The sequence below is a fragment of the Salmo salar genome, chromosome 10, assembly GCF_965601325.2.
Source record: "Salmo salar chromosome 10, fSalSal1, whole genome shotgun sequence".
In the NCBI taxonomy this organism is placed as follows: Eukaryota; Metazoa; Chordata; class Actinopteri; order Salmoniformes; family Salmonidae; genus Salmo; species Salmo salar.
The window spans coordinates 84296205-84315794 of NC_138300.1; the positions used below are offsets into that span (position 1 = coordinate 84296205).

Here is a 19590-nt window from a genome sequence, read left to right on the forward strand (position 1 = left end):
AGGGGAAGAAGACTGTGAATATGCCACAAGGTATGGTATCATTAGTAATGCACGGCTCCCCAAGGCATTGGTCCCACTGCGATCCAGTTTGAAGATGGTTGTTTGAGTAAAATCAATTTGTAATACATTTCAAAGCAGCTGTTCCCTCTGCCTAATTCCATAGCTCTCGGAATGATGTTGTCCGTCCGTCTATGTTTAGATTAAAGAATGCAACACAATCAGCTAGAGTTGATGAGATGGATTCACAATGGTACAGTAAACATTTTGTTTTTCCTTCATATTGCAGAGGCAAGACTATTAAAAGCATACGATATGGGCCTTGAAGTTCTGCAGCTATGCTGGTTTTCCTCCTGTCCTGCTAGGTTTTTAAGGGACAGATACAGCGGTCCTGCATGGCTCAGTTGGTATAGCATGGTGCTTGCACCGCCAGGGTTGTGGGTATGATTCCTGGGGCCACCCGTACGTAAAATGAATGCACGCATGACTGTAAGTCCCTTTGGATAAAAGTGTCTGTTAAATAGAATATATCTTACCATTGGATGATACTCTACAGTATGTCTTTCAGGTAGAACTGAAAACCAGCAGACCTTAAGACCTGCATTTCAATAACCTTGACATTATCATCTATTTCCCTTCATAAAATGCAGCACTTTTGTCCCCTCTTGAAAGCCATGACCATGCCTGAAACCTGCGGAACCTGCTCCAGTGCCATTTTTTTATAGGTTGACTAAGACAAGTGAAGGTCACAGATAGTGTCCATATGGACTTGGAAGGGAATCACTTTCAGCATGTTTACCAACTCCACCTGATACCCTGTACTCTGAGAACCCAGAGAGACAATGAGCTCCTTACTGAGACAGAACAGTGTGGGACAGAGAGAGCGAGAAGGAAGTCAGGGAGAAGTATTAACCTATGCATTGTTTTCCTATTCACTGCTAACCAGTACAACGAGGTGTAAATGGTGGAATTCACTACTGTACAAACACTGTAGGCTAACTGTGTTTTGCCACATAGTACAGTCAAAACTTTAAATAAACACAAATGCATGGCACGTTTAACACACAAATATCAAGGCACAAAGCGAGACCCAGATGCAGACACAGGAGGCAGATGGTTGGAGTCTTACAATGTTTAATAATACAAAGGGAGAATAGCCGGGGACATGCAAAAAGGTCAAAACCAGATCAGAGTCCAGGAGGTACAGAGTGGCAGAAAGGCTCGTGGTCAAGGCAGGCAGGTACAAAGTCCAGAAAAAGGCAAGGCTCAAAACCGGGAGGACTATAAAAAGAGAATAGAAAAGGCGTACCGGAAAAACACTGGTTGACTTGACTAAACATACAACACAAACTGGCACAGAGAGACAGGAAACACAGGGATAAATACACGGGGGAAAATAAGCAACACCTGGAGGGGGTGGAGGCAATCACAGGAACAGGTGAAACAGATCAGGGTGTGACAACAAAAGGCATATAAGGATTTTGATCAGGCTTTTCACTCGTGGTTAGAGTATTGGGCCAGTAAGCAAAAGGTTGCTGAATTAAATCACTGAGCTGACAAGGTAAAAATCTGTCATTCTGCCCCTGAACAAGGCACTGTTCCCCGGTAGGCCGTCATTGTAAATAAGAATTTGTTCTTAGCTGACTTGCCTGGTTAAATAAACGTTACATAAAAAAAATATATATATACTGCTCAAAAAAATAAAGGGAACACTTAAACAACACATCCTAGATCTGAATGAAAGAAATAATCTTATTAAATACTTTTTTCTTTACATAGTTGAATGTGCTGACAACAAAATCACACAAAAATAATCAATGGAAATCCAATTTATCAACCCATGGAGGTCTGGATTTGGAGTCACACTCAAAATTAAAGTGGAAAACCACACTACAGTCTGATCCAACTTTGATGTAATGTCCTTAAAACAAGTCAAAATTAGGCTCAGTAGTGTGTGTGGCCTCCACGTGCCTGTATGACCTCCCTACAAAGCCTGGGCATGCTCCTGATGAGGTGGCGGATGGTCTCCTGAGGGATCTCCTCCCAGACCTGGACTAAAGCATCCGCCAACTCCTGGACAGTCTGTGGTGCAACGTGGCGTTGGTGGATGGAGCGAGACATGATGTCCCAGATGTGCTCAATTGGATTCAGGTCTGGGGAATGGGCGGGCCAGTCCATAGCATCAATGCCTTCCTCTTGCAGGAACTGCTGACACACTCCAGCCACATGAGGTCTAGCATTGTCTTGCATTAGGAGGAACCCAGGGCCAACCGCACCAGCATATGATCTCACAATGGGTCTGAGGATCTCATCTTGGTACCTAATGGCAGTCAGGCTACCTCTGGCGAGCACATGGAGGGCTGTGCGGCCCCCCAAAGAAATGCCACCGCACACCATGACTGACCCACCGCCAAACCGGTCATGCTGGAGGATGTTGCAGGCAGCAGAACATTCTCCACGGCGTCTCCAGACTCTGTCACGTCTGTCACGTGCTCAGTGTGAACCTGCTTTCATCTGTGAAGAGCACAGGGCGCCAGTGGCGAATTTGCCAATCTTGGTGTTCTCTGGCAAATGCCAAATGTCCTGCACGGTGTTGGGCTGTAAGCACAACCCCCACCTGTGGACGTCGGGCCCTCATACCACCCTCATGGAGTCTGTTTCTGACCATTTGAGCAGACACATGCACATTTGTGGCCTGCTGGAGGTCATTTTGCAGGGCTCTGGCAGTGCTTCTCCTGCTCCTCCTTGCACAAAGGCGGAGGTAGCGGTCCTGCTGCTGAGTTGTTGCCCTCCTACGGCCTCCTCCACGTCTCCTGATGTACTGGCCTGTCTCCTGGCAGCGCCTCCATGCTCTGGACACTACGCTGACAGACACAGCAAACCTTCTTGTCACAGCTCGCATTGATGTGCCATCCTGGATGAGCTGCACTACCTGAGCCACTTGTGTGGGTTGTAGACTCCGTCTCATGCTACCACTAGAGTGAAAGCACCGCCAGCATTCAAAAGTGACCAAAACATCAGTCAGGAAGCATAGGAACTGAGAAGTGGTCTGTGGTCCCCACCTGCAGAACCACTCCTTTATTGGGGGTGTCTTGCTAATTGCCTATAATTTCCACCTGTTGTCTATTCCATTTGCACAACAGCATGTGAAATGTATTGTCAATCAGTGTTGCTTCCTAAGTGGACAGTTTGATTTCACAGAAGTGTGATTGACTTGGAGTTACATTGTGTTGTTTAAGTGTTCCCTGTAGCAGCATCAGGAGAGGTAGAACATTATGCAGGTAGCATAGAGATGTGCTACTCAAACAGGGATTCCTTTTCACTAATGATACAAAATAAATAGGCTTTATGTTGGAAGCAGCGACATTGTATACATTTACAGAAGGCAGACTAGTAACCACAGTGATGATCAAAACACAGAGTGGCGTATTATTCATTACTGTCTAGTAATTGACCCTGAATGGAGATCGTTTTTAGGCATGTAGACACTATTAAAAAAAGTACATCATGGTACTTTGAGTTATAGTTCACTGAGCATTTCAATTGCGTGGTCTGCAGTTTCTCCTGCCAGGTCACCAGTGGATATCAGGATTCAGGCTCTTCCACGGTGGGAATTGTGTTAGTGACATCCTAACATTGTGTTCTTCCTTTCCTCTGAAATCATTCCTACTCAACCCTATCTGTCTTCTCTTCTTGCCGTCTCCTTGTTGTTGGAGAGTGGATGATAATAATACATAGCTTTTTGAATCTTTCATGGTCCACAGCAATAAATTGCAATAAAGATGTGATGAGGAGCAGTGAGCCCAACCACTCCTGCGCTATTTAGTTGAACGGCTGTATATCAAACTGATCTCTCTACCGTTTGCTTTCAAAACATCCAAAGCTCATTATTTTGAGGAGAGCATGACACGAGAAGTTTCTTTACACAGACATCATTTCACGCATATTAGGCCTCCTTCCAGAAACAGAAGGAAAACGCCTTTCTATAGTGAAGGAGAGCATGGTGGAAAATAAAGGGCCATTACTGATGACCTTGATGCTGATTACTGTGTACAGTGGGATTGGAAGTCTGAGTCTGCTTCATTAACAGCAACTCAGGAAAGGTGTGTGTGTGTGTGGGCGCGTGTTCGTGTGTGTGTCCATGTGTAGACAGCAGAGAAGAGAATAAGGAGCTCACTTAAATCATAGGGGAATATCCAGCTAAATGTATTTTCATTTCAGCTTCATGAGTTCTATGCTCATCCATATGAATTCATATAACTCTGTCAGGAGAATTCGAGCGTGAAATATGAGGTTTATTATATATTGTGGTGTCTTCTGACAGAGTAATTCAAAAGAGTGAGAGAGGCAGACACTCAAGGCTACAGACTAAATATGTATTACTTTTCCTTTTCAGTAAAATCTCAATATTTAACACATATAGGCATAGATTTACTACATTTGACGAAGCTGGCGTAAACAAACAGACGGGGTAGACTCATATAACCTCCTACAGTATTTCTCCACCAGACGTTGTTGTGAAGGCAATTCGATCGAACTGAACTGGACCCGATTACTACTACATTGATGCTTTCCTTGCAACACCAATTTTTTCTGTCTGTTGTCTGTGAGTGTATGCCAGCCCCCCCGTGTATCCTCATCAGTGAGCACAGCCTCTGTTTCCTGGCACAGTGTGGCGTACCATCACAACACCAGGTAGAGATATCCTGAGGATGGCATTCTGGGCACGAGTCACGACCTGATCTTCAGATCTCCGAGTAACAACGGCGATGCCAATAGTCTCTGCGGCAAGAGCTCCATTTTTTTGGGCTCTATAACATCATAACACTGTAATGTTATCAGCTATACTAGATGAGTCACCAGGTTACGCTTGGGCAGCGATTTTGATCAGCTGGCGTCTTGACAAAATGAAAGATGTGTTCTGCCCTCAATCAATCACGTAATGAGATGATGTAGCGATTTCAGCCGGCATCAGATGCATCTGTGACCATTAGGTTTTGCCTTTCTCTACATGTGTAGGGGGGCTGGCTTCTTCATACCAACGTACCTAGGCTATGGACCGTCACTCCCTTGGCATCCGCCCACGTAGGCTACATCTGAGGGAGACTGCAGGTGGTTTTGCAGGCATAAATCTGGGTCAACCTGGTAGAAGTGGTCTTTATTTCTGTAGTCAGGTTTCTCTCGGTTTCGCCTGGATCTGCACATCCGGCCAGCAGTTCATTTTCAGTGCCTTGCTTCTTATTGCCTCCTTTAATATAGCTGGTTCTGTGTTTCTAAGGAGTGTATGGTGATGAGGTGGTTATTTCTGAGACGGTAGTACATCATCACTACTTCAGTGATCAAAGGAACAGAGACTGGCATAATGCAGGTAATCAGGAAGAAAGACACAGGTGAACCATTAGGCAGCTAGAGCACGACGAAGAGTACCTGGGTGCTGCATTAGGCCTGCGGTACACTTACGTAATGGCTGAACCTGTAATAATAGCAACCTCTGTAACAACCCTTCTGTCTGACCTTGACATGCCACGCTGTTATTCGAGGAAGGCAGCTAACATAAACCGTGGAAAGCCTAATGTCATACATGACATATTCATGAACAGGGAGAAAGGCGTCACATTTCATGATAGAATTCTCAGTTTGTAATTATAATGAACTTCAAAAAGTTAATTTGAGAGGTTAGTTGCTAATTGACAGGCCCAACAGACCACTATTCAATCAAACCAAGGAGACATGAGAGGCTGTGAGTCATGGTGATTATTGGCATTGCTTGATGGAATACATGTTGAGCAATGAGATCGGCGGTTGGCCGGAACTAAATGACATGCAGTACGTGCTGTGCAGTGTTCAAACACAATGAACAATCTGTAATCCCCTTGCACTGAGATTAAACCTCAGCCAGCCCCCCGGCTGATCTGATCTGTGTTCAGACTGGTCAGCAGCACCTCTCCATCTCTCTCTCTGTCTCTCTGTATCTCTCTCTCTCTCCACAGGGAAGGGCCACACCCTTACACTAATGCAGAGAGGGAGAGTGAGTGTGTGAAAGAGAGAGAAATCAGCCATTGAGATCGACTGTCATCGTGACAGATGCAAGCCGCAATTTAATCCTGCTTAAGACTGCAGAAATTGCATTCCGTCCAGAGCTGTTCCAAAAGCTTTAGATTACTTTTTCAGCGGCAGAGAAAAAGGGCCAAATATTGAAAAAATCAGTACTCCATCCTCCCTTGCCCTGTTATAGTACGACCCTCACTGTGGCATGCAGGACACAGTGCTGATAAAGTCAGGATTGAAGGATAGCAGGAGGAGACCTGGCTTTTATTGATGTGTATGAGAAGGAAATGAATGTCTGGCTGAATGAAGAAACTCTCCTCCATTTCCTTGGTTTGCCTTTCTCCGTGTGAGTGAGGAGGCTGGTTTTATGAGACAATGTTGACATCTCTGCTTCTTGACTGGATCTAATCTCGGCATTAGTTGTCTGGAAAGGAGGATAACACAGTATAAATGTAACCTGGGAAATGTGAAAGCTTTCCCTGAAAGGTGACATAGGAGGCCATTTGTAACTTATCTCTAACCAGGTTGTCAACTTTGAAAATGTTTCATTGTTTCGATTGTATGTTTTCAGAGATATAACAATGTCTCATATGAACATCCCTCTCGCTCTGGTCAGAGGGCAGCACTTCTCCCATGATCCTGAGGGTTTCAGATCACTGCCCCGCCCGTCCTGCCGTGGTTCTCTCTCTCTCTCTCTCTCTCTCTTCTCTCCTCTCTCTCTCTCTCTCTCTCTCTCTCTCTCTCTCTCTCTCTCTCTCTCTCTCTCTCTCTCTCTCTCTCTCTCTCTCTCTCTTTCTTCTCTCTCTCTCTCTACATATATATATATAAATTATTATGATGTCATTCCCAGCTGGGTGTTACATAACGCCAGCCTGTGCTTCTCACATTTGGTAAGCACTCTTTCTCAAGCCATATATATCTATGGCTCTGACTCTATCTATTACTAGACCATAGAAAAATACTGAGGACACTACACATACTCTACTATTATGACTATGAAGTTTGTTTGGTTCGCAGAGATGCAGGACTTTAATGCTTCCGAAGTTCATTTGAAACATCTCGCTCTACTGTTAATGACGTCTTGTAATTTTTCACAAGTTGAAAGAGTTCTCTTCACGTCAGGCTGTCTTGTCATCTCCTCTAATCCCCTCTTCTCACTAATTGGGGTCTCACTGTGCTATCCATTACAGATACGTATCTCTTTATTTTGGTCTTAATTAGGGCTAAATCAAACATCTGGTGTATCAGATTGAGATCTGATGCTCAAGTAATTCTTGTTGTAAAGGGAAGATTACCTACTTTTCAGTGTTGTTACGTCATTGTGCGCTTCTTGCGATTAAAGGCAATGACTAATACTCTAGTTAAAAACAGAACTCAAGCCAAAACCCAGTCATTTAACATCTGTTCAAGACACCGAACAGTACAGTGTAGTCTCAGCAAGTGGAAATGGCACACATGTGTACTGCTTTGTCAATATTGTTTTCAGCTATCACTACCTCTCCATTGCAATGTACAGGTAACTGCCAAAATAAAGGAAACAACGTATTTTGAAAGCAGGTGCTTCTACACAGGTGTGGTTCCTGGGTTAATTAAGCAATTAATATCCCATCATGCTTTTGGTCATGTATAAAAATACCCAGTTGCCAATTATTTAGGCTGTCATGGCGGTAGGTAGCCTAGTGGTTAGAGTGTTGGGCCAGTAACCGAATGCTTGCTAGATTGAATCCCTGAGCTGACAAGGTAAAAATCTGTTGTTCTGATCCTGAACAAGGCAGTTAACCTACTGTTCCTAGGCCGTCATTGAAAATAAGAATGTGTTCTTTTTTTTCTCCCCAATTTGTAGTAGTTACAGTCTTGTCTCATTGCTGCAACTCCCGTACGGACTCGGGAGAGGCGAAGGTCGAGAGCCATGCGTCCTCCGAAACACAACCCAACCTAGCCGCACTGCTTCTTGACACAACACACATCCAACCCGGAAGCCAGCCGTACCAATGTGTCAGAGGAAACACCGTACACCTGGCGACCTTGTCAGCATGCACTGCGCCCGGCCCGCCACAGGAGTCACTAGTGCACGATGAGACAAGGATATCCCTGCTGGCCAAACCCTCCCTAACCCAGACGACACTGGGCCAATTGTGCGCCGCCCCATGGGCCTCCCGGTCGCGGCCAGCTGCGACAGAGCCTGGACTCGAACCCAGAATCTCTGGTGGCACAGCCACCTTAGACCACTGCGCCACCTGGTAGGCCCAGAATTTGTTCTTAACTGATTTTGCCTAGTTAAATAATAAAAGAAGAGATCTCTGACTATGAAAGAGGGGTCTCAAAGGAACATAGGAGGTTTAAAAGGTGTCTGTGTGTCAGTCACTAAATCTCAACCCAAATGAACACTTCTGGGAGATTCTAGAGCGCATCCTGAAACAGCTTTTTCCACCACAATCAACAAAACACCAAATGAAGGAATTTCTCATGTAGGAATGGTGTCGCATCCCTCCAATAGAGTTGCAGACACTTGTAGAATCTATGCCAATGTGCATTGAAGCTGTTCTGGCTTGTGGTGGCACTTTAAAACCCTTTATGTTGATGTTTCCTTTATTTTGGCAGTTACTTGTATTTCATCAACATCTCACATACAAGTAAGATACAGACACATTCTGATACATCCCTTGAAGATGTCACTGTTTAGGTGGTATAGTAAATATCAGAGATACACTACACGACCAAAACTGCTTGTCAAACATCTCATTCCAAAATCATGGGCATTAATATGGAGTTGGTCCCTCCTTTGCTGCTATAACAGCCTCCACTCTTCTGGGAAGGCTTGCCACTAGATGTTGGAACATTGCTGCAGGGACTTGATATTCGCAAGAAGCGCACAATGATGTAACAACACTGAAAAGCAGGTAATCTTCCCTTTACAACAAGAATTACTTGAGCATCAGATCTCAATCTGATACACCAGATGTTTGATTTAGCCCTAATTAAGACCAAAATAAAGAGATACGTATCTGTAATGGATAGCACAGTGAGACCCCAATTAGTGAGAAGAGGGGATTAGAGGAGACGACAAGACAGCCTGACGTGAAGAGAACTCTTTCAACTTGTGAAAAATTACAAGACGTCATTAACAGTAGAGTGAGATGTTTCAAATGAACTTCGGAAGCATTAAAGTGAGCAGGTGGCGTTCTCCTGGCATCAACCAAACCCAGATTCGTCCGTCCGTCTGCCAGATGGTGAAGCGTGATTCATCACTCCAGAGAACACGTTTCCATTGCTCCAGAGTCCAATGGCGGCAAGCTTTCCACAACTCCAGCCGACACTTGGCATTGCGCATGGTGATCTTAGGCTTGTGTGCAGCTGCTCGGCCATGAAAACCCATTTCATGAAGTTCACTACGACCAGTTCTGGTGCTGGTGTTGCTTCCAGAGGCAATTTGGAACTCGGTATTGAGTGTTGCAACTGAGGACAGATGATTTTTACGCTCTACGTGCTTCAGCACTCAGCGGTCCCGTTCTGTGAGCTTGTGTGGCCTACCACTTCGCGGCTGAGCCGTTGTTGCTCACTTCACAATAACAGCACTTACAGTTGACTGGGTCTAGCAGGGCATACATTTGACGAACTGACTTGTTGGAAACCTGGCATCCTATGATGGTGCAATGTTGAAAGTCACTGAGCTCTCCAGTGTGGGCCATTCTAATGGCAATGTTTGTCTATGGAGATTGCATGGCTGTGTGCTCAATTTTATACACCTGTCATCAAAGAGTGTGGTTTAAATAGCCGAATCCACTAATTTGAGCTGGTGTCCACATATTTTTGTATATATAGTGTATAAACCAAGCCATCCCTACAGATTTAGGTTCTTCATTTGTTTAGTTATGCACATTTTCCTGCACAGGAGGAAATGGAAACTTGTAGTGTATTCATGGTTTCACTTAAAAAATGTCAGATTTGATTTGCCCTGATGTAAAATGTATCAACCCCTACGAAAAAGTACATTAACTATAATCTACAAAATAATTCACATTATCCTTATAGGATTATTTTCCTGCTGTAGCAAACTGGCTCAAATTAAGATCCTACATCTGTAGGTAGGAGAATATAGCATCTCTTTAAAGGCCTGTCGTGCCAGTCGGGGGCCAGACTGAGGGATGGCAGTGTGCTGGCAAATAGAGAGGAATAAATAAAAATGAGAGGTCCATTAAACGGAGAGGGGGAGGCCAACATCTAGCACTTGGCCCTGCAGTGTGTACAGCTTTGCTTCAAGGCACATAAAGCAGATCACACATTAGCTTCAAGAATGTTTTGTTATCGATTCCCTCTCTGGCCCCTAGTTATGAAACAGTTCTAAGACATGAAACACAGTACCAGTAGGAAGAGAGATTGCTATGAGCCCCGTTTTACGGATAAACTGGAATTTACTGGATGGATCTCATAGCCTGCTGCTCATTGAAACCACTGTTCATTTCCGGGCAGTCTCATCAGTCTCATTCAACAAGTCTCCCAATGACGTTGCTGTTTGAACAATGCTTCTGCACAGGAGACAGGATATACAGTACATGTAAACAATGTAGCCAACCAGTCACTTTTTATGTATAAACCCACCTCAACCACTCCAGTACCCCTGCACATTGAACAAGGTAGTGGCACTGACCTGTGTATACAACCACTCCAGTACCCCTGCACATTGAACAAGGTAGTGGCACTGACCTGTGTATACAACCACTCCAGTACCCCTGCACATTGAACAAGGTAGTGGCACTGACCTGTGTATACAACCACTCCAGTACCCCTGCACATTGAACAAGGTAGTGGCACTGACCTGTGTATACAACCACTCCAGTACCCCTGCACATTGAACAAGGATGTGGCACTGACCTGTGTAGACTCACATTATCATGTTTCTTTAACTCACATCATAGTTCCTGTGTGGTTTTTATTTTATATTGCACATTTTGTTGGGTTACAGCCTCAATTCAAAACAGATTAAATTGTTTTTTTTCTCACCCATCTACACACAATAACCCATAATGACAAACTGAAAACATGGTTTTAGAATTTTTTACAAATGAAATACAGAAATATCTCATTTGAATGCAGGCTGTAACACAACAAAATGTGGAATAAGTCAAATGGTATGACTTATTATTACTATCGTATTATTACAATCTGAGATAATAGCCTAGTCGTCATGACTATGAATATGTTGTCCCATAGCAGCGGCTGTAGGGAGAGACTAATCACTGTGTGCATGTTCAGGCACACAGAGAACATGTCTCCTATGACCAATATGCCTTGGCAGCTAACATTCAAATTGTCGACAATTAAAATCCAACGAATCATTTGGGAAGCCTGAGCTGCGAGACATGTGTTATGAGAAATATGATGGCATGGGTCTGAACAGCCTTTGTGACCCGGAGAGGGAGAGCGGAGGCGAGAGCAGAGGGTCTGCTGGAAGAGGTTCAGTGATGCCAGCCGAGCCGTCGGTTTACGGTGAAGTGGGAGAACTACTGTGTCGTTAGGAAAAGTGCCGCTGTGCTTCTGTAACTCATGGTTAAATATTAAAGCACCCACTGGCGTCTGACTTGACATTCTATTGACTGCCTCCAGTATCCATCCATCCTAGAGCAAGAGACACTTTCTCTGAGATGGCTCTCAGGAAGCACATTGTTATGTTATTTTTATTACTGGTATTGTTCTGGAAGACCATTTTGTTGTAATTATGAAAATGTACTTAAATTAGGAGAAACATTGGGAATGGTGTCAACAGATAAAATGTAACAACAAAGTCTCAAACCACACCTTGAGGTGTTTGATGAGACTACGGAGAGAGAGAGGGTCATGAAAAGGAAGAGAAAACGTGGGAGAGTGCCAGAGCAGGGAGAGAAAGAGAGAGAGAGAGAGAGAGAGAGAGAGAGAGATGCTTTAAAGTGCAGCATATTAAAGATTCATACTTAGGGACAGTCTGTACAAGAGTATTTTCAGCCGCCAAACCTCTCGGCTGTACAGCTAAATAGCATCAATTGACTCTTAAGCAATTAGCATTCGAGTACAGTTTCAACCATTTTGAAATGTTTTGATGATTTAGAGGATAGAGCTCTAATGTATAGCATCATTAGTGTACCTTTTTTTTTAGTTGTCCGCTTTTCATTGAAAATGGATATGGACCTACTTGCACTTCTTTTCTTGTTACAAGTGCAATCTTCTGCGTAGATTGCAGGAAGTGATTTTTGTATGTGTACAAGCATTAGCATAACATATCAGTCAATTTACTCCCTCTATCAGACACTTACTGTGGGAGGGCCCACTTTAAAAACAAGCTACAGGTCCTGGCTCTCAACCCCCAGTATATTGAACTAACCACATAATGTCCTTGGTACATTCAGAAAGCATTGTGTAAGTATTTGGCTTTTAATTCAGCTATTTGTTTATGAACAATCAACAAAATAGATTGACCTGAAATTACCTCTATGAATATTTCATATTGATCTATTTAGTTCTATTTGTTTGTGGTTTTGACTTTATGCCTGCAGTATTCATACCTGATTTTACCATAGTCCTCGTATTTTCACTTTGTAGAATCTACATATTGTCCCTGTATAGACCGACAGTGGAGAAATCGTCAGAGTGAAAGTAGACCTTGGATTGTGTGATTTCCCTTGGGCATCTAAGTTACTAACTACAGAACTTGTAGCAGCAAAGCATTGATGATTTGTCCTATTGCTCAATATGGAGTCTCCAATCAACCTGTCTATTTTGATCAAACACACATTTCCCCGACCAGACTATGTACTGTATTGGTACAAACCATATAAGCCCTATCTCAAAGCACAGCAAACATCCTAGAGATATAATCATCTAAGTGACCCTGTCAACATCTAAAAGTTGGAGCTATTGCTCTGGAGGATTTCATGTAGCTGTTACCCACATACCATCTTCTGTCTGATCGTGATCAAGATTCATGTGGAATAGAGACAAAACCTGACTGAATTACCTAAGGACCACTCTGGGCCCACTGACCTCTGTGACCTGGCATGGAGAGTCCTTATGATGGGTGTCCCATTCCACTCCCATCTGTCAACACTCTCCTCATGACAGCAGGATAAGATAGAATGGAAGTGGGATCTCAGGTTGTTGTCTCGTTAGGAGGAGGATGGCGTGCTAACAGGCCGGTTCTGGCTGTGAGATCTAAAGACAGTAACACACCGCCACGCTTGGCTTTTGGCTTGCCTAGGCAAGACATTTATTATGGATAAGTACTACATGTTCCTTTCCAATGCAGCAAGAACCCTGCCCCCTCACACACACTTTCACGCACACTCTCACACACATACTCTCTAAGTACAGCCCAGCTAAGTAGAGAAGCTGAACCTACACTCATTTAGACTCAGCATCAAATCACTTCTGTGTTCTGTGTAGCATAGAACACATCAACAAACTCCAGGTACATTATTTGACTGTAACATCGAAATGCTCTCATCCATAGCTATTTTTAATGCACACTACCGTGAAAATGAATCGTGCTGGAATCTATGGCAATCCATCTTTCATGAGTGTCTTTGTGAAATTACAGTACAAAAAAGGTCAATGGATATATCTCCCTTTAGACTTTGTTTTCACATTCTTGCTATTCTGGTCATGCTTTCTTACCCTTACAGTGGTATCAAATACATTTTCATCGGCAATGCTACATTGATGCATCAATACATTTCAGGGCAAAGTGTATCTGAAATGTATCTATTGATTGTGTAATATCACCCGTAATCTATCTTGATGAAATTGGAGTTTCATGCTCGCATGTTAAAAATGCATGGTCCTCGTTCATTTACCTTTATATACACTGTTAACTGCATTTGCTTATCTTTTAAGGTTTCTCAAAAACACCCCTGGGATGATTTCTGTTTTGAGATATAAAAAGTTTGCTGAAACGCGCAGGGCTCTTTGAGATAGCATCTTCAGCCTTTTCCTCTGTTTTTTTTAACGGATGAAAACACCATGAATTATTTTTGTCAGAATCTATTTTAAAAATCAAGAGATTAGAATGCAGAAATCTGTTATCTTACCAGAGTTGGCATCAAAACAGTTATTCCTCCTTTGGATAAAGACCAAAACATCCCATGAAAGGGGTGAAACCCAGGACCGGAGCCTGCGGTAGTTAAGTAACACAGAGGATGCCTTCCTCTAGCTCCAGTATACAGCTCAGGAACAGATTAGGGTCTGCGCCTGCTATCCGCCCCTCTCATCAAAGGAGGAGCTCCCTATCCCTGATCACGCCCACCCCATCACATTCACAGTGGTATGGTAGCGTCCGCCCAGCCTCTCTGCAACAACAAGCTCCAACCCCCGGCAGGAGGAAGAGACACACCGCTGCGCTGATCTGCGTGTTTGTGTGTGCGTGATGGAGTGAGAGTGAAAATGAGGCGAGAGCAGAGAGCAGAGATGGGGAGGAAGGATAGAGGCTGGCAGATGGGGGACTTGTGGGGAAGAAGGGTGGGTGGTGGGTAGCCCGCCTCTATGACAGATGTGTTGATTTAGGTCAAAGTGGAAGAGGATGTGGCTGCTGTACTTCTACAATAGACAGCGGGAGGAGAGGCAGCTCAGAGGTGCTGCTGGGGCTCTGCAGTGTCACACAGGACAGGTGAGTTACTGCAGACTGCCTATGCTGCTCCAGCTCCTCTCAAAGATGGAGTGATTTTACACACAGGAGGATGCAACAGGCAGCATACTGTCAAATACAACTGTAGGCTTCCACACTCCACTGTACCTTGAATGTTTCACAATAGCACCTAAAAACACTGTAATCTTTTAACTGTTTGTACGATAAAATGACAGGTAATTGAAGCAACCCTGTCATAATCCTCGTTCATCTTAATTGATGAGGTTCCTTGGGTGGAATTGTTGAGTGATAAATAACCTGCTATTATAATTTCTGTCCAGAACGGTTTACCTTCCCCAAATCAGCAGTGAAGACATGGCGCAATGGCCCTCTATTCTCTGCTGTCTGTCTTCCTGTCTGTCTTCCTGAGTGTCTGTTTGTGTGTGTGTTTTATTTAGTATTTTATTTAACCTTTATTTAACTAGGCAAGTCAGTTAAGAACAAATTCTGAATGACGGCCTACCCCGGCCAAACCCTAACGACGCTGGGCCAATTGTGCGCCGCCCTACGGGACTCCCAATCACAGCCGGATGTGATACAGCCTGTGTGTGTGTGTGTGTGTGTGTGTGTGTGTGTGTGTGTGTGTGTGTGTGTGTGTGTGTGTGTGTGTGTGTGTGTGTGTGTGTGTGTGTGTGTGTGTGTGTGTGTGTGTGTGTGTGTGTGTGTGTGTGTGTGTGTGTGTGTGTGTGTGGACGTGTTTAACTATACTTGTGGGGACCAGAAGTCCCCACAATAATAGTAAACAAACAAACATTTGACCAACTGGGGACATTTTGTTCATCTCCACAAGGTCAAATGCTATTTCTAGGGGGTTTAGGGTTAAGGTTAGAATTACTATTAGGGTTATTATTAGGTTTATGGTTAAGGTTAGGGTAAGAGTTAGGGGTTAAGGAACATAATATTTTGAATGGGACTGAATTGTAGGTTGGCTGCGCAAGACTGTGTTCGTGTGTGTGTGCTGGTGCGAGTGCGTGTGCGCGTGTGTGTGCGCGTGTGTGTGAGCGTGTGTGGATAAAGCACCAAGGGCAGTCCATCAGGAGCACCACCTACTGTGCTCATTAAAAGGCTGGGCACAGGGGGACCCTGGACTTTCACAGACAGATGCTGTGTCTGTTGTTTACTCTGCCAGAGGCACTATACTGAAAACGAAGGTGGTTGTCTTCCAAGATTAAAAAAGTTGACTTAATGATATGGTTTTTCATAAGATGGTCAGTCAGAATGCCAAGTTGTCCAGCAAATTTAGATTACGTGATATACTTTGTTCAATATTAATCATTTCAGGAGGAAATGGCTGTAGTGGCCTTCATCTGAGAGATGAACTGGCCAGTATGTCAGTGCTCACTATCTGTTTCCTATTGCCAGTGACATTCAACTGAACATTTGCCGAAATGATCAAATGGATAGAATGACATTCTCTCTCTCAGATGAGCCAGAATTAGGATGAAACTTCTGGTACTTCCTGTCTTCAGACTATCCTCAGATTGCGCATCAATAATTCAAACATCAGTGTTAAAAACCCTCTCTCTGGCCTCGGGCCCATATATTTATATGTACATATTCTTATTCCATTCCTTTAGATTTGTGTGTACTAGGTAGTTGTTGTGGTATTGATAGATTAATTGTTAGATATTACTGCACTGTCGGAATTAGAAGCACAAGCATTTCGCTACACTCGCGTTAACATCTGCTAACCATGTATATGTGACCAATACAATTTGATTTGATTTGATTTGGAAGAGACACAAACTTTGTAGTCTTTCACTGCTGAGGTTGGCTACCATCCCCCGCCTCAGCAGGACCCTATTGTTCAGTGGCATCGGGCACTTCACACCTATGTGTTAGGGACTAGTTTGCCAGGGAACTCAGTCAGCTGACCAGGGACAGCCAATCACAGGCTCTACCTGCTGGGGGGTAACAGACCACCATTCCTACTTGTACTTCAGTTGTTTCCAGGAGGGCAGGTTGAGAAGGTCTCTGTAAACTCCTGTCCTTCATTACAACTCATTACTGGACCTTTCCTGAATAGACAAGCCTTCCTTGGACTTCCCCAACTGTGTGTTAGTGCGTCACTGAACATGTAAGTGGACTTTTTTAGGGGTTAGTCTGCATTTGATCCATATACATCTTATCAAATCAAATTTTATTGGTCATATACACATGGTTAGCAGATGTTATTGCGAGTGTAGAGAAATGCTTGTGCTTCTAGCTCCGACAGTGCAGCAATATCTAACAATTGCACAACAGATACCTAATACACACAAATCTAAGTAAAGGAATGGAATAAGAATATATAAATATATGGATGAGCAATGACAGAGCGGCATAGGCTAAGATTCTGATGGCTTTGAGATAGAAGCTGTTTTTCAGTCTCTGGGTCCCAGCTTCGATGCACCTTTGCTGACCTCGCCTTCTGGATGGTAGCGGGGTGAACAGGCAGTGGCCTGGGTGGTTGTCGTTCTTGATGATCTTTTTGGCCTTCCTGTGACATCGGGTGCTGTAGGTTTCCTGGGGGGCAGGTAGTTTGGCCCCGGTGATGCGTTGTGCAGACCGCACCACCCTCTGGAGAGCCTTGTGGTGGTGCGCGGTGCAGTTGCCGTATCAGGCGGTGATACAGCCCGACAGGATGCCCTCAATTGTGCATCTGTAAAAGGTTGTGAGGGTTTTAGGTGACAAGCCAAATTTCTTCAGCCTCCTGAGGTTGAAGAGGCACTGCTGTGCCTTCTTCACCACACTGTCTGTATGGGTGGACTATTTCAGTTTGTCCGTGATGTGTACGCAGAGGAACTTAAAACGTTTCACCTTCTCCACTGCTGTCCCATCTGTGGATAAGGGGGTGCTCCCTCTGCTGTTTCCTGAAGTCCACGATCATCTCCTTTGTTTTGTTGACGTTAAGTGAGAGGTTATTTTCCTGACACCACACTCCGAGAGCCCTCACTTCCTCCCTGTAGGCTGTCTCGTCATTGTTGGTAATCAAGCCTACTACTGTTGTGTAATCTGCAAACTTGATGATTGAGTTGGAGGCATGCATGGCCACGGAGTCATGGGTGAACAGGGAGTACAGGAGGGGGCCTAGCACACACCCTTGTGGGGCCCCAGTGTTGAGGATCAGCGAAGTGGAGATGCCGTTTCCTACCTTCCCCACCCGTCAGGAAGTCCAGGACCCAATTGCACAGGGCGGGGTTGAGACCCAGGGTCTCAAGTTTAATGATGAGCTTGAAGGGTACTATAGTGTTGAATGCTGAGCTGTAGTCAATGAACAACATTCTTACATAGGTATTCCTCTTGTCCAGATGGGATAGGGCAGTGTGCAGTGTGTTGGTCCTATTGGGGCGTTAAGCAAATTGAAGTGGATCTAGGTTGACAGGTAAGGTGGAGGTGATATGATCCTTGACTAGTCTCTCAAAGCACTTCATGATGACAGAAGTGAGTGATACGGGGCGATAGTCAACCTTTGCGTTCTTGGGTACAGGAACAATGATGGCATTGTTCCTTCTATTGTTTTGTTAGTATGCTTACATACTTATATACTGTATGCTTCCTTAAGATGTGTATATGACAGGATTGCCTCCTTCTGTAATCCCATGTTACATACTTCACAGAGTTTCCCTTTAGCATAGTTATGTGTACATTTATGTTCAGCCATGAGGGAAAAGCCCATTGCTTTCTATGAACCAAGATGGCTGCCAGTCATGTCATTGTACATCCTCACCTAAAATGGCCGACCAGTGACATCATCATGGCCCGGTCACTTCCTGATATGGTCATAGCCACATCCAACATGGCCGCTTGTTATCATGTTAGCATCCTAACCTTTTTAGCCGCCAACACTGATCCTAACTTGCCCTGATGCTAACCTACAGCCTTTGGCCTACTAGCCCTTGGCCTGCTAGTTTAGCATGCTAGCTCCCCCTGTATGTATTGTATACTGTGCTAGTCACTAATTGCATCCTGGTTTATACTGCCTATGCTATTCTATCCCTTACTACAGTATGCTATATTTTGTGCTATGTAGCTTGTTGGCCTGCATTACTGCTCTAGCAGTTTAGCCTCCTAGGCTCTGTGTATTACTGGATATTTATTACCAGCCAATAATATTACCATACTAGCACCGCTAACGTTACTATTACTATTGTGTGCTAGACCATTACTATGCCATTGCTGGAATTTTTACTAGGATTAAATGTCAGGAATAGTGAAAAACTGAGTTTAAATGCATTTGGCTAAGGTGTATGTAAACGTCTGACTTGAACTGTATATATCCTATTCCTTCTGTCCCACAGAAAAACATTATAACTATTCACTACCATCAGTCCTCTTCCTGTTTGCTGTGTGTGTGTGTGTGCCTGTCTTGAGTGTGGCAATAGACGTGTGTTCTGTGCACCTGTCTCTTACTGGTCATTTTCGTCCTGTTACTGGGACACTATACAGTTGAAGTCAGAAGTTTACATACACCTTAGCCAAATACATTTAAACTCAGATTTTCACAATTCCTGACATTTAATCGTAGTAAAAATTCCCTGCTTTAGGTCAGTTAGGATCACCACTTTATTTTAAGAATGTGAAATGTCAGAATAATAGTAGAGAGAATGATTTATTTAGCTTTCATTCCCAGTGGGTCAGAAGTTTACATGCTACCAAATACTAATTGAGTGGATTGCCTTTAAATGTATTAACTTGGGTCAAACGTTTCATGTAGCCTCCCACAGCTTCCCACAATAAGTTGGGAGAATTTTGGCCCATTCCTCCTGACAGAGCTGGTGTAACTGAGTCTGGTTTGTAGGCCTCCTTGCTCGCACATGCTTTTTCAGTTCTGCCCACAAATTTTCTTTAGGATTGAGGTCAGGGCTTTGTTGTCCTTAAGCCATTTTGCCACAACTTTGGAAGTATGCTTGAGG

At 44.0% G+C, this 19590-nt stretch overlaps 1 protein-coding gene across 2 annotated transcripts in view; it reads right to left on the minus strand.

The window, feature by feature from the left end:
- sv2bb (synaptic vesicle glycoprotein 2Bb) overlaps nucleotides 1–19590 on the minus strand; it is a 41744-nt gene that overhangs the window by 13373 nt on the left and 8781 nt on the right. The window contains exon 1 of one of the 2 annotated variants that reach the window (XM_014124448.3): nucleotides 14103–14430. The exons of the other annotated variant lie outside the window; for it this stretch is intronic. The gene's annotated coding sequence lies outside the window, so the exon portion shown is untranslated. Of the gene's footprint in view, nucleotides 1–14102; nucleotides 14431–19590 lie in introns of those variants that run through there. 2 annotated transcript variants of the gene reach the window in all.